The sequence below is a fragment of the Adiantum capillus-veneris genome, chromosome 20 (assembly GCF_014529385.1).
Source record: "Adiantum capillus-veneris isolate H3 chromosome 20, ASM1452938v2, whole genome shotgun sequence".
Classification (NCBI taxonomy): Eukaryota; Viridiplantae; Streptophyta; class Polypodiopsida; order Polypodiales; family Pteridaceae; genus Adiantum; species Adiantum capillus-veneris.
In genome coordinates, this window is record NC_140950.1 from 70,376,018 (window position 1) to 70,391,624 (window position 15,607).

Consider the following 15,607-nt stretch of genomic DNA (forward strand, 5'->3'; position numbering starts at 1 on the left):
GCTATGCAAGGAGATACATCATGATAGTATGTGGAGATGACATCATGGTTTCAAATACATGGGTTGAGCATGGACAAATTGCCCCCCTTCTAGTATTCATTGGATGTCACCTCTGGGGGATTCACTCTATTTACAAAATAGGACGCCACCTGCGAGCGAACAACTTTGATAAAACCTCTATATACGACTCATATTAAAGAATATGATTCCCTCTTTTTACGCTTATACGACAATCGGTGCAAAAAACTATCATACCCCTATCTTACATATAAAATATAGGTTTCACATGATCTAACTGAGTGAAACTATTCAAAGAGCGTGTAGCATAGTGACTGGCAACATGTTAAGAAACCACTTTTATTGATAACTAAATGTACCCTCAATGTGTCTTAGTTTGACTTTCAAACTATGTGCCCATTCAACCTGCACTCTAGCTACTCGTCCAATTTTGACCCATCTAAATTACTCAAAAACATGGTTATAAAGTTGTGTTAGGCTCCCCATGTAAACTTGCATCTATACAAACTCTTTATAGCTTTCATCCTTCAACAAATGAACTATAATCACAAAACAAGCAATTGATACAAAGCAGTGTTAGTTCTTGTATGTATCCTTGTAGCTATTGACTCACAAGTTCGAGGGTAGACTCTTTTGGGAAGCCATGATTTTGAAACACAAAAACTTCCTCTTTTTTTTTCTTTTTCTCACTTCTCCCCCCCCCTTTTTAAATATGATATCCCCTCCCTTATTTTTAAGCTTGGGAGATAAATTATTGGGGGCCTACCCCTAACTTATACGCTTATGTAACTTGTAAAAAAACCCCCTCCCTTGCACTTACGTGGTGCGGTAAGTTTTACATGGTGAATCCCCCTGGGATGCACCCCCTCTGACGTTTACACAATCTAGATCACCAGGCTCCTCCACCAGGACTTGAGTCAGCTAGATATCAGGAGGACTTGGATGCAGTCGGCACATGAGCTGGGCACGAAGATGGCTTTCTATAGAGAGCATCTCCTCTAGCTTACCAAGGATGGTTTTGTGATGAGACTCGGATACATGGACACCCACTTATCTCATGGGATACGATGTGCTATTGACCAGATACGCATATCTTCACACGAGCTTTGGATCGAGATTGGTAGATACATCGGAGTACCAACGGAGACCATGACATGTCCCCTATGTCACATGGAGCTTCAGACAGAGTTGCACTACACATGCCACTGCCCTGTTTACTATAAGATACGTGGCGGCTTTCACTGCCTGTTCAGAGAGGGCTTTGGACCACTCTCTAGAGTCATGGGGTATGAGGACCATAGATATTTGGGATTGTTTTTGCTCGAGCTGCGTAGACATAGAGAGAGCTTTATGAGAGGAGAGGCTAACGAGACGGATCACAAACTTCTTTAGAGCGGACATTGGGCAATCAGAGGAGCAGCCACCACAATAGAGCTCACATTCTCCTCACACCAATGGCACACTGATCAATCGAGTGACCGAGCTAGGGAGATCCAATTGCCCATGATTGTGGATGACTACACGACATCGACGGAGGTTGCATCAGAGGATTTGGATCACTCTGGCCCAACATGCATGGTGCCCATCAGACTACTAACCATGGAGGAGATTGATGAGATCCGCCAGCGACGACCGATGATGGATCTCCTATGATTTAGCTCTTTTGAGGATTGTACACTGTACTCATCTTGTACCAACATTTGTATCAGCTCTTACATTGTGTTGTATTAGCCCTCAGCCACTACTTTCAACCCCCTACTCATATCCTACACAGTTCTAGCTAGTTTCTTAGTTCACATCTAGCAATTTATGATTCTATACTACCCCTTTTTTAGTACCTTTTCATTTTTTGGTACTCAGACATTGTATTAGTTTCACCGCATTGTACCTTTTTGGTCTCATAGGTCATTTTGGCCTTTTGAAGATGTTGATATAACATTTCATTTCATTTTCATTAATCTCTCTCTCTCTCTCTCTCTCTCTCTCTCTCTCTCTCTCACACACACACACACACACACACACACACACACACACACACACACAATTAAGGGGATTTTTTTTGGCATCCAAACATAATTATCAAAATGGATTTGTATGTTGTATTTATCGATGGGGATGATCTTGTGGTTATGCACTTGTGAATAGTTTAGATACCGGGCTTAGAGAGTCTCCATCGAATTTGATTTGACTAGGATTTGGCAATTAACCCTAAACCAGTCAATAATAAAATAGAATTTTTAATTAAACCCCAAGTGGATGGTAAAATTTCAACCAAAGCACCTAAGTGTAAAGACCACTCCAAAGCACAATGGGAGAGAAGGGAATAGAAAGTTCAACAAGATGGGTTTTCATAGGTAGTAAGCCAAAATAAGAGGATACCTAATGAAGAAAATCTTATGGTCTATAGTAAACTCCCCTAACGACCAACTAGTGAGTACACCCAGACCTGGTTGGTTAACTGAACATCGACAAAGGCCGCTCCACGGTCAAAACAAAGTCCTCCATAGATAGAAACACACCAACTCAAGGTTGTAGCCACTTCCTATAAAGAGATCTCCATTACCATTAGCTGAAAATTGCGAGTTCTGAAGTGTTCTTCATGACAAAAGTGAAGCACATTACCATTAGCTCCCTCCATAATGCAAAAATGCAAAACAGAGACTTCTTTGTAATGAAATCGTAGCCACAAGTCACCCTTTTGTTAGCTGAAAATTTACAGCCAAATTAGCTCCTTCACGTGCTTTTGATTGCAAAGTTGGCATCATCATGCTGTGGATTTGTAATGGAAAGTGTCGTAACATAAGATCATGGTGTAACGGTATATGGCTAATAACATTGATTGTAGCGAAATTAGAGTGACAGTAGTGAGCATTTCCTTAAGAAAATTCTTCATGAACATAGAGAGAGTACTTCATTGAAGGTAGAAAAATAAACATTATACCTAGTTAGCTTGGCATGAACAATATTTGCAACAGACTGAGAGAACTAGAAAAATTAACAACAATTGAGGACCGGATTTACTTGGAGCCGGTCCCCCCCCTCCAAAAGGCTTTTGTATTATAGATTCTCCCATAAAGAGAGACTTGGTACAATACATTCTTTGTGTTCCTTGAGACCTTGTTGATGCTATGAAGATGTTAAGATTCATACACCAATATTTTACCCGTAGTGAACTTGCAATAGCATGAACTTGTCCCCGGCCTCAATCCCAAGACCTCAAGCACCTTCCAAGGTGGAGAGAGCTAGCAGGGAGTGAGGGAAAGGAAGAGAAGAAGATGTTTTAAGAAGTAGTCTCCTCACATATCATTACTCTTAGAGCATAGCATAGCATAGTAATGGAGATGAAGAAGATAATAAGCATTGCTTTGAAGCTTGACTCTTGGTTGGATTTGCATTCCATAGCCAAGAGGTGTTGGTGTAGGCTCTCAATTTCTCAAGCTTGGAGAAGGAGAAGGCGTTCTTGCTCAACACATGAGAGAATGTGTGAGTGTGTGTGAGGGTAAGTGCCAAAAAGGAAACCCCCTACTAGCTTTGGTCAACCCCTCTCACTCTTAGCCCTTGCTTTCACCTCATTGGCCCTCGCCAAGCTTAGCCTGCAATCACAAGCTTTTGGTCATATCAAGCAATAGAGGAAGCATTTGGACAAGTTTCCTCCTTTCCCCTTTTGAGAGAGAGAGAGAGCTTGATCAATTATTTAATTATTTTAAAGTCTCATTGGACCTCCCTAAATGTTAGGAAATAAGACGTAGCTAAATAGATTTTTGAGTAGATTACTTAATGGAGAGAGATAGATTTCACACAAGAGATTAGAGAGAGAGAGAGAGAGAGAGAGAGAGAGAGAGAGAGAGAGAGAGTACACACGATATACGTGGTTCACCCAATGTGGGCTACGTCCACGGGAAAGCAGCCACTCAGTGGCTATAGCACTTCAAAAGAAGAAGTAGTTTACAAAGGGATTAAACCCTTGATAGAGCTCCCGCCTTGCTTCACTCTCACCACCTCACACTCACCTTGTTGCATCAACTTCACACTATAAAATGTGTGTAGAAATGGTCTCCTTTTATAGGCCAAAAGGGCTGCCCTCTCTTATGAGAGACAGCCATGTGTAGCCGCCCTTGTGCGAATAAGTCCAAATCGGACCCTCCAATCCGCCCATGTGTGGCCGCCCTGAGAAAACAAGATTGAAGATGAGCAAAATCTCAACTTCTCCTTGTTGACCACCTTTGTAAACATGTCTGCAGGATTTTCGCTTGTATGCACCTTTCCTAGCTTTAGTTGCCCCTCTTCCAAAAGAGTGCGTATGAAGTGATATCTCACCTCAATGTGCTTTGTCCTTGAATGAAAGACTGATTTCTTCGCAAGATGGATAGCGCTTTGGCTATCACTGTACAAGACACAATTGTCTTGTTTGAATCCAAGCTCTTCTAAGAATCTGTGAAGCCACAAAATTTCTTTGCTTTCCTCCGTCATTGCTACATACTCTGCTTCCGTGGTAGAGAGTGAAACCACTTTCTGCAGCTTTGAAGCCCAGCTTACTGCTGTGGCTCCAACCGCGAACACATAGCCAGTAGTGCTCCTTCGAGTATCTTTGTCACCTGCCATATCTGCATCAACATACCCTTCTAGAAAAATATCAGTTCCTCCAAAATACAAAGCATTTGTTGTTGTACCTTTTAGATACCTAAGTATCCACTTCACAGCTTGCCAATGCTCTTTACCTGGGTTGTCCATGAACCTACTCACAACTCCCACTGCATGTGCAATGTCTGGCCTTGTCGAGACCATAGCATACATTAGAGAACCTACCGCTGCAGCATATGGAACTTTAGACATATAGGCTATCTCCTCTTGTGTCTTTGGACACATATCTTTCGTTAGTTTAAAATGACCAACCAAAGGTGTAGAAACTGGTTTTGCATTTTGCATTGCAAACCTTTCTAGTACCTTCTTGATGTAATCTTCTTGAGATAGCTTTATTGTCTTCTTCATCCCGTCCCTTGATATTTTCATACCAAGTATCCTCTTTGCAGCACCTAAATCTTTCATTGAAAAAGATTTGGACAGCTCCTCTTTTAGGTCTTTGATGTCCTGCATGTTAGCACTTGCAATCAACATGTCATCAACATACAACATTAGGATGATGAATTTCCCATCTCCCAAATTCTTCGTGTAGACGCAGTGATCCGAGTTGCATCTTGTGAATCCATGATCCAACATCCATCGATCAAACTTCAAGTACCATTGTCTTGATGCTTGCTTTAAACCATACAAGCTCTTCTTTAATCTGCAAATCATTTTCTCCTTACCTTTTACTTCATACCCCTTTGGTTGAAGCATATAGATTTCCTCCTCTAAGTCACCGTGAGGGAATGCCGTATTTACATCCATTTGCTCGAGATTTAGATCATGAGCAGCCACAAGGCTTAAGACAAGTCTAATTGAGTTCATTTTTACAACAGGAGAAAATATTTCATTGAAGTCAATACCTTTCTTTTGAGAAAAACCTTTTACCACAAGCCTAGACTTGTACCTTTTCTTCCCACCTTCTTCTTCCTTCAGCTTGTACACCCATTTGTTTTGAAGTGCCTGCTTACCTTTAGGCAACTCAACCAACTCCCATGTTTGGTTGCGATGTAGTGAGTCCATCTCCACTTGCATGCTCTTCGTCCATTCTTCTTTGGATTCATGTTGCATAGCTTCTTCGTATGATTCCGGCTCTCCAGAATCTGAGATCAAGAGATGGTTGAAGGAAGGAACAAACCTTTCTGGAGGTCTACTTGCTCTTGTAGATCTTCGGGGAATAGGTTGAGACTCCTCATTTGGTTGACGTTGTTGCACATTGTCACCGTTTGCAGTACTTGAGTCTTCACTGTCCTCAAGCTCCATGTACTCATCACCTGTTTCTTTTGTTTGTTTTCTTTCCAAGTAATCTTTGTACATATTTTGTTCGTTAAAAATTACATCCCTACTCCTTAAGATTTTACCATCTTCAGGATTCCATAGGCGATACCCAAAGTCTCCTTCTCCATAGCCAATGAAGAAACACTTTTTGGACTTTGCATCTAGCTTTGATCTTAGGCTTCTATCTATGTGCATGAAAGCTTCACACCCAAACACTTTGAGAAATGCATAATTCACCGGTTTACCTGTCCATGCCTCTTCTGGAACTCCCCCATCCAATGCCGTTGAGGGTGACCGATTGATTAAGTACACAGACGTACTTACAACTTCCGCCCAAAGCTCAAGCGGTAGGCCTGCATGTAGCCGCATGCTTCGTGCTCGTTCCATGATTGTCCTGTTCATCCTTTCCGAAATCCTATTTTGTTGAGATGTCCTTGGGGTTGTCCTTTGCCTCCGAATGCCATTGTTAGCACAAAAGCTTTCAAAAACTTGGCTGCAATATTCGCTTCCATTGTCGGATCTGAGGCATTTAACCTTGGTACCTGTTTCATTCTCCACAAAGGCTTTACACCTTTGAAATATGGAAAATACATCGGATTTATTCTTCATGACCTAAACCCATGTTTTTCTAGTCGCATCGTCTATGAATGTTACATAGTACAATGAGCCACCAAGTAATGGTGTACTTGCAGGACCCCAAACATCAGAATGAACCAACTCAAGTTTTTTATTTTTTCTTTCATTTCCTGATTTTTGAAATTTTACCCTCTTTTGTTTACCATAAACACAATCTTCACAGAACTCTAAGTCCACTTCTTTCAAACCTGGTAGAAGCTTCTTTGTTTGAAGGATTTGCATTCCTTTGGCACTCATATGCCCAAGTCGGTAGTGCCACACCGCACTGTCAACTTCTGTAGTTGTTGCACAAGCTGAAGGTTGCGTGCTAACAGTACAAGAAAAGTGTACCGACTTTTTCTCCCTTGGCAACCACCAAAGATCCCTTTGAGATCTTCCACCGTTTGTTTCCGAATGCAATGTTGTGACCTTCATCGTCCAATTGTCCTGTAGAGATCAAATTTTTGCGAAGAGAAGGAACATGCCTAACATCTTTAAGCTTCCATTCATTTTCGTTAGCAGTTTTGAAACTGTACCTTTGCCGACAATCTCACAAGCTTCATCATCTCCCAAGTATACATACCCAAAATTACCTTTGGTGTAGTCTTGGAAATGTTGCTTGTGTGGTGTCGCATGGAATGAAGCCCCATAATCTACTATCTAGGAATTAGACACATTGTCTAATGAGAGAATTAGAGCATCTTGCTCTACTTTACCTGCCACATTGACCTCCGATGTTGGCTTGTTGTCTTGAGACTCTGTCTCCTTCTTCTTCTTGGACCAGCAATCCTTCTTGACGTGGCCCTTCTTGCTGCAGTTCCAACATTCAAGAACTGACTTTGTGCGTGACTTGCTCCGCCTTGAGCGATCACAACCCTTTTGGTTTTTGAACCTCTCCTTAGGCCTTCCTCTTGTTTCCACTGATAGTGCAGCACTTAATGATTCTCCTGTGCTTCTCCTTCGCATTTCCTCGCTTAGGAGAACACCCACAACATCATCAAACTTAAGAGTATTTGTGCCAGAGATAGAATTACTTACTGCCATCACAAGGCTGTCCCAACTATCTGGTAGAGATGATAGTATAAGGAGAGCTCGCACTTCATCATCGAAATTGATTTTCACTGATCGAAGTTGACTTATGTTTGTGTTAAAGTCATTTAGGTGTTCTGCAACTGAACCATTCTCTGCCATCTTTAGATTGAACAAGCGCTTCATAAGAAATACCTTATTGGATGCCGATGGTTTCTCGTAGAAGTCGTCAAGTGACTTCATTAAGTCCTCCGTGGTCTTCATCTCCGAAACATTGAAGGCCACCGTTGACGCCAAGCTTAACCGGATTGTTCTCAGTGCCTTTCGATCAAGGACAATCCATGCTTCATCTGCCATTGTTGCGGGCTTCTTCGCAAGACCGCCTAGTAGCAAATAGAGGTCCTTCTGGTAGAGATAGTCTTCAATCTGCATCTTCCAATGTTGGTAGTTTTTGCCGTTGAACTTCTCAATCTTGAGCTTCCCTTTCTCCGGCATAACTCCCACTCAATTCAAGGAATCCTTTCCTTGAGATAATTTAGCTACGAGCAAACCTTGCTTTGATACCAGTTGTTAGGAAATAAGACGTAGCTAAATAGATTTTTGAGTAGATTACTTAATAGAGAGAGATAGATTTCACACACAAGAGATTATAGAGTAGAGAGAGAGAGAGAGAGAGAGAGAGAGAGAGAGAGAGAGAGAGAGAGTACAGACGATATACGAGGTTCACCCAATGTGAGCTACGTCCACGGGAAAGCAGCCACTCAATGGCTTTAGCACTTCAAAAGAAGAAGTAGTTTACAAAGGGATTAAACCCTTGATAGAGATCCCGCCTTGCTTCACTCTCACCACCTCACACTCACCTTGTTGCATCAACTTCACACTATAAAATGTGTGTAGAAATGGCCTCCTTTTATAGGCCAAAAGGGCTTCCCTCTCTTATGAGAGACAGCCATGTGTAGCCGCCCTTGTGTGAATAAGTCCAAATCGGACCCTCCAATCCGCCCATGTGTGGCCGCCCTAAGAAGACAAGTCCGCTTTTGAATTCGGCCACCGGCCGCCGGCCATTGACTTCCGACCACCGGCCATTGACTACCGGCCACCAGCCAACCGACCGGTTGTTTTCCGACCACTTTCCGACCGCCGTCCGGCCATAATATTCCGGCGAAAAGGAATATTCTGGCGAAAAAAAAAGTCTCGGGGGCCTCCGCCCCCGAGGCCTCTAAAGTTGCCCCTGATTCTTGTCTGTGAAAATTTTGGTTTCCGGTGAGTGATTTTCCTTCACGCACGATGGCTTCTCCTCATAATGGGGGCCTTACAAATGTGTGCTTTTACCATAGAAAATTACAAGGGTAAATCAGGCTCCATACTTAACACTAAAGGCCATGCAATAGGATTGAGGCACACTATGATGGTAACCTAGCTAAGGCCTTGATATGTGTTCTTTATGCCTCTTGTGGAAAGGGTGACTCTTGAGTGTGTGGGAGTGTATTCTCTCTCATCCCCTACTCTTAGGGCTTGCCCACTCCTTTGTAGTCACCTTCTTGACTTTCAAGCACCTCAAGCACCTTGGTCATTAAGCACCTCAAGCACCTTAGTTAGCTCAAGCACCTCAAGCACATGCTTAGCTTGCCTAAGGTCTAAAGTACCTAAAGGTCCTAGGTCTAAGGAATTTTAGCATGGAGGTCTTCAATGAAGCTAACCCTAAGTTCTTTTAAGGGCCATTATCTACTCATTACTCTTTGGTAGACCATCTCTTTTTAGACCCTCAATGAGATATAGCCTTCTGTCCCTTTGGTCTTATGCCGAGATAGATCTAAAAGCACATATATATATTCTAACTCTTGTTCCCATTCATTTTCCCACATTAAATGATCAGTTTAATATGAGAAAATCATTTGGGATAGTAGATATTATTGTTGGAATTAGGGTTTCAAGAAAACACACACAGCTTGGAGAAAACAAAGGAAGCTCAAGGCACACAACAGAGAGTGTATTAATCAGTGTGAAATAGAAAGATAGGTAGCCATAGAATGATGGGCGTATATACTGTAAAGAAAGAGGATGCAAGAGAGCTACACAAAACAAGCACACACCACACAAAGATGGAAAGCTTCTTCTTCTTCTCACAGAAAAGAGAGTACAAAATGACTAAGTGCTAAAACTGAAAAGTAGCACATATGTACATGCGGTCACTAAGTGTGAACTCGCTAGAAGCGTACTAGGCTGGCACTATAAGTGTAGTCCAGCTGTAGAATCACTGGCAGAGATCCTCCGTGTCGGTCACCTGACACGCCATTCCATAAGCGGCCAAGACTCATAGTGGATGCCAGCTCAAGATGTAGAGCTCGACATCTCAACACTCCCCCTCGAGCTCTGCATGTCGTAGAGTCCAAGCATAGTCCAGAAACGTCGAAGCTTCTCAGCTCCGAGGACGTTGGTAAAGATATCCGCTATCTGCTCCTCTGTGCTGACGTAGACCAAGTCGATGTCGCCCGCCAACACTCGCTCTCGAACGTAGTGGTAATGGACCTCTATGTGCTTGGTCCTAGCATGGAACACTGGGTTCCTAGCCAACTGCATGCTGCTGAGGTTGTCACAATGGATGACAATCTGCTGGTCCATCTGCACTCCCAAGTCCTCAAGTAATGTGCGTAGCCAAGCTACCTCGCACGCTGCAACTGCTGCACCTCTGTACTCGGCCTCTGTGCTCGATAAAGCAACCGTAGGCTGCTTTTTGCTGCTCCAAGTAACAACAACACTCCCAAAAGAGAACATGAAGCCACTCGTAGATCTCCTATCAACAATGCTACCTGCCCAATCTGCATCTGTATACCCATACAATGCTAATGGCACATCTGCTACATAGAACAATGCATAGTCAAGAGTCCCTTGCACATACCGAAGTGTGCGTCGTACTCCATCCAAATGTGGCTTCCTTGGAAGCTGCATGAACTGACTCTCCAAGCCTACTGTGTAGCTCAAGTCTGGCCTCGTGATAGTCAAGTAGATTAGACTACCCTCAATCTTCCTGTACATCTTGACATCCTCAAAAACATCACCCTTCTCTGCACTCAGCTTTGCATTCACATCCAAGGGAATAGAAATTGGCTTACAATCAGCCATACCATACTTTGACAACATGTCCAAAGCATATTGTCTCTGTGACAACCATACACCCTCTGGAGTCCTGATCACCTCAATGCCAAGAAAGTAGCGCAACTCGCCCAAATCTTTCATTTCAAACTCCTGTTTGAGGAGACCCTTCACATGGTCAATCTCCATAGCATTGTCACCCACAATAATAAGGTCATCTACATATATGGTAATGACCACAATCCCCACATCACTCTCACGTACATAGAGTGAATGATCAACATGAGCTCTCCTAAACCCAATACTGACAAGATACTTGACAATCCTGTCATACCATGCTCTAGAGCCCTGCTTCAAACCATACAAAGCTTTGAGAAGCTTGCATACATAATCTGGGTAACCTGGATTGACATAACCAGGTGGCTGATCCATATACACTTCCTCTTGCAACTCACCATTCAAGAAGGCATTCTTTACATCCATTTGATGCATAATCCATCCTCTAGATGCAGCCACTGCTATGACAGCTCTCACAGTGGTCATCTTTGCCACTGGAGCAAAGGTCTCCTCATAGTCTATGCCATACATCTGTGCATAACCCTTTGCGACCAGCCTTGCCTTGTGACGCTCAATGTTACCATCAACCTTATGCTTAGTTTTATACACCCATTTACAGCTAATAGCTTTCTTTCCACTTGGCAATGGCACCAACTCCCATGTGTCGTTTGCTTCCAATGCAGCCATCTCTTCATTCATTGCATCATCCCAATGCACATTTCCAACTGCATCCTCAAAACATGTGGACTCCACATCCTGTATCACCTTAGCCATGTAGGCTTGGTGATGAGCTAGATACCCATCATAAGTCAATTTCTGAACTGGAATTCTGACTCTGTTAGATCTGCGCGGTCCTGGGTCACTCCTTTGCCCTCTAGCATCTTCTTGTACTTTCCTTACACCAGGTGTCCTGACATCCGGAATTCCAAATTCCTCATCAAGACTTTGTTCAGAACCATCTGAATCCATGTCTACATGTGAAAAACCTGATGATGCATTAGCCATAAAGGGAGGTTCATCAACCTTTTCCTTTCCTTTTCGTGATACATTCCCTGTACCTACTGGTGGAGTAACCTGCGTACGTAGTCTACCATTCCATGGCTTCTCAAAAGAGCCACGAGAAGAGGACTCTTGTGGTCCACTCAAAACCTGTGACTGTGGCCTCACATTTTGTACAACGACATCATCTTTTACATCAGCCCCAATAGTGCCATGTGCATTACTGTACCAGCTGCTCATCTCATCAAAGACTACATCTCTGCTCACTCGTAATTCTCGTGTAGTAGGATTGTAGCACATGTACCACTTTTGTTCAAGGGAATATCCCACAAGAATACATTTCTCTACTTTAGGATCCAATTTCCTACGCAACTCATCTGGTATATGCACGTAAGCTATGCAGCCAAACACTTTCAAGTGTGCCAAATCAGGCTTTGTACCTGTAAACTTTTCCTCAGGTGTTACATCATGCACCACAGCTGTAGGTGTCCTGTTCATAATATACACATCTGTATTTACAGCTTCAGTCCAGAAATGATGAGGCATGTTCTTCTCATTCATCAATGCACGTGCAACCTCTGCAATGTGCCTGTTTTTCCTTTCTGCGACCCCATTCTGCTGTGGAGTATATCTGCATGTAAACTGCCTGTGTATACCATGCATTCGCAGAAAATCTGAAAAATCATTGGAGAAGTACTCTCCCCCTCCATCCGACGTCAATGTCTTGATTTGCATATCTGTCTCCTTCTCAATCATGACTTTGAAGTCCTGAAAGTGACCAAACACTTCACTTTTGTTACGCATGAAGTAGACCCATACTTTCCTTGTATGGTCATCAATGAAAGAAACATAATACCTGCAACCATGTATACTTGCAGTATCAGTTGGACCCCAAACATTTGTGTGCACCACCTCAAGTGGCTTTTTACATACATTGCGCTCATGTGGAAATGAGCCCTTTGACTGTTTTCCAAACTGGCATGCTGCACACACTTTATGCATACCATCGACCTTGAATTTGGGCAAACCTTTTACAATCTGTTTTGATTGCATGCTGCGCAATCTCTGCTCATTGACATGGCCAATGCGTTTGTGCCAAATGTCAACATCAGCCACAACACCTGTGTCCTGTGCAAATAATGCAGCTTTTACCTCAGGCATGTCTACATTCAGCATAAACATTCTGCCCACACATTTGCCCTCTGTGATCAGCTTATAGCCATTCTGGAAATCTTCTACATAACAGCCATTTGGATTGAAGCGAACCTGCAAACCTTGCTCAACCATTTGTCCAACAGAAACAAGATTCTTTGTAATGTTTGGGACATGAAGTACATCTGCTAAGTACTTTGATTTCCCACTCTTCGTATTTAGAGGTATGTCCCCTACATGAGCAATGGGGTGAGCTGTGCCATCTCCTGTCTGCACATAGCCTGACACATCTGGTTTGCGCATATCTCTAAACCACTCTCCACGAGACGTCATGTGATTAGAGGCACCTGAATCCACATACCAAACATCATCTTGGGTGGAATTCTCTGCAGTCATTGTATTCATTACATGCTGCATAACAAACATGCGCTCGTTTTTGCTGTCATCTGCATCTCTGCTAGTAGATGCATAGTTGCCCCGTTCTCTCTTTCCACTTGCTTTTCCCTTTGGACAGTCACGTGACATGTGACCTCTTTCACCACAAGCCCAACATTCTCTGCTATCTGCAGTATGTTGCTGCCTGCTTGATCCTGTACCACGACCTCTTTGTCTCCCCCTGCCTTGAGACTGGTTTCCCCTGCCACCTATATTGTTTTGATTTGATTGACCTTCTTGAAATTGGCCCCTGCAACCCCTTGGGCCTCGACCATGACCTCTACCTCTACCTCTGTTGGAGTTAGAATAGAAGGCCTGTTCAGAATTATTTCTGCCATGAGAAGAAGATGTGTCAAGGTTCTTCTCCTCAAGAATAAGCATAGAAATCAAATCTTGGAACACGGGGATGTCGTCTCTTGTATTCATGGAAGACCTGAAATGTACATACTCATCTCCTAGACCATCCAAGCATGCACGGACAATGTCATCGTCTTCCACTGAGACTTTAATAGATCCAAGAGCCTCAATGATACTCTTGATCTTCAAAGCATAATCATTGATTGAGAGGTTGTTCCTCTTAACCTGATTTAGCTCCGACTTTAGTTGAAGCTTCCTGGCCTTGGTGTTCACCTCGAACACTCTGCCTAAGTTTTTCCATGCAATGGCGGGGGTTTCAGCATCCTGTAGATAGCCCATCATGCCATCTGTGATGCTCATAGAAAGCCAATACATCACTTTGCTCTGGCCTTGTTGCCGGTCCCTCAAAGCTTTCCTTTGTTCTGCTGTAGCATTTGCCTCGGGAATCTCTAGTTCCTTTTCATTGTCTCCTTCTACATAGTCCCAATAACCTTTTCCTTTTAGGAAATTTGTTATTCTGAACTTCCATGCAAGGTAGTTATTTTTCTCAAGCTTCTCAATGACAATCTGACTGAAACCGTCAGACATCTTGAAGCACTAAGACAAAATAGTTGCAATCTGCAAAAACCTGCAAATCTGTTGAACCTGCTATCGTGGTACCTGTAACGCTTTCTACACTCAACGAGTGTCCACAATCAAGTGTACATACAACCACTGTACTTGTACAGTAAATCTCTGTGTACTGCACTTTGGAGACCTGTTCAGAAACTTGTACGAAAAACCACTGTACTTGTACGAAACTTGTCGTGGATTGCGAACGAAGGGATTGTGATGCTCTTGCTCTCTTAGCCTCTCTTGCCTACACCAGGGTCTGATACCATGGAAAGAAAGAGGATGCAAGAGAGCTACACAAGACAAGCACACACCACACAAAGATGGAAAGCTTCTTCTTCTTCTCACAGAAAAGAGAGTACAAAATGACTAAGTGCTAAAACTGAAAAGTAGCATATATGTACATGCGGTCACTAAGTGTGAACTCGCTAGAAGCGTACTAGGCTGGCACTATAAGTGTAGTCCAGCTGTAGAATCACTGGCAGAGATCCTCCGTGTCGGTCACCCAACACGCCAGTGAGTAAATGCCGTAAGTGGCCAAGACCCGTAGTGGATGCCAGCTCAAGATGTAGAGCTCGACATCTCAACATAAACAATATGACGGGGGAAAAAACCTCATAGTGAGAAAAAAAATGCCCCGACGGTCCTAAGTGTGTTTACACACATCACTACTACATGGTAACAAATGCCCCTTGGAGTCACTGCGGTGAAAGAGAGCTGGCACATAGAGTAACAAGAAGTGCCATGCCTTGAGGACATGCGCAATCCACAAAGGGGAGTAAGCCCAAAGATTTACAGAAAGCTTCGAACTTCTCACGAGACAATGTCTTTGTGAAAAGATTTGCAAGGTTGTCGTATGTTCACACATAGGCCAAGTTGATCTCTCCTGCTGAGAGCCTCTCCCTGACATAGTGGTAATGCACCTCCATGTGCTTTGTTCAAGCATGAAAAACTGGGTTCCTCGCAACTGCCAATGCACTCTAAATGTTAGTGTAGTCAGTGTTGGTAGTGTCTTGTCCAACACTCAAATCAGCCATAAGGCCTCTGAGCCATACACACTCAATCGTAGTTGTGAAGACTACCCTATAACCAACCTCATAACTAGAACTGGCCATAGTAGGTTGCTTCTTGCTCAACCATGATATACATGAACTGCCAAGCATGAAACAAAAACCACTTGTGGAAACTCGTGTGTCAAAAAAACTAGCCCAATCTGAGTCCGAAAAAGCATATAAGTTTGGCGGCAATGATCCCCCCTTGGGATGAAACAAGCCAAGATGTAAAGTGCCACTCAAGCAAAGAAAAATCCTCTTGATAGCCTACCAATGATTAGACCCTG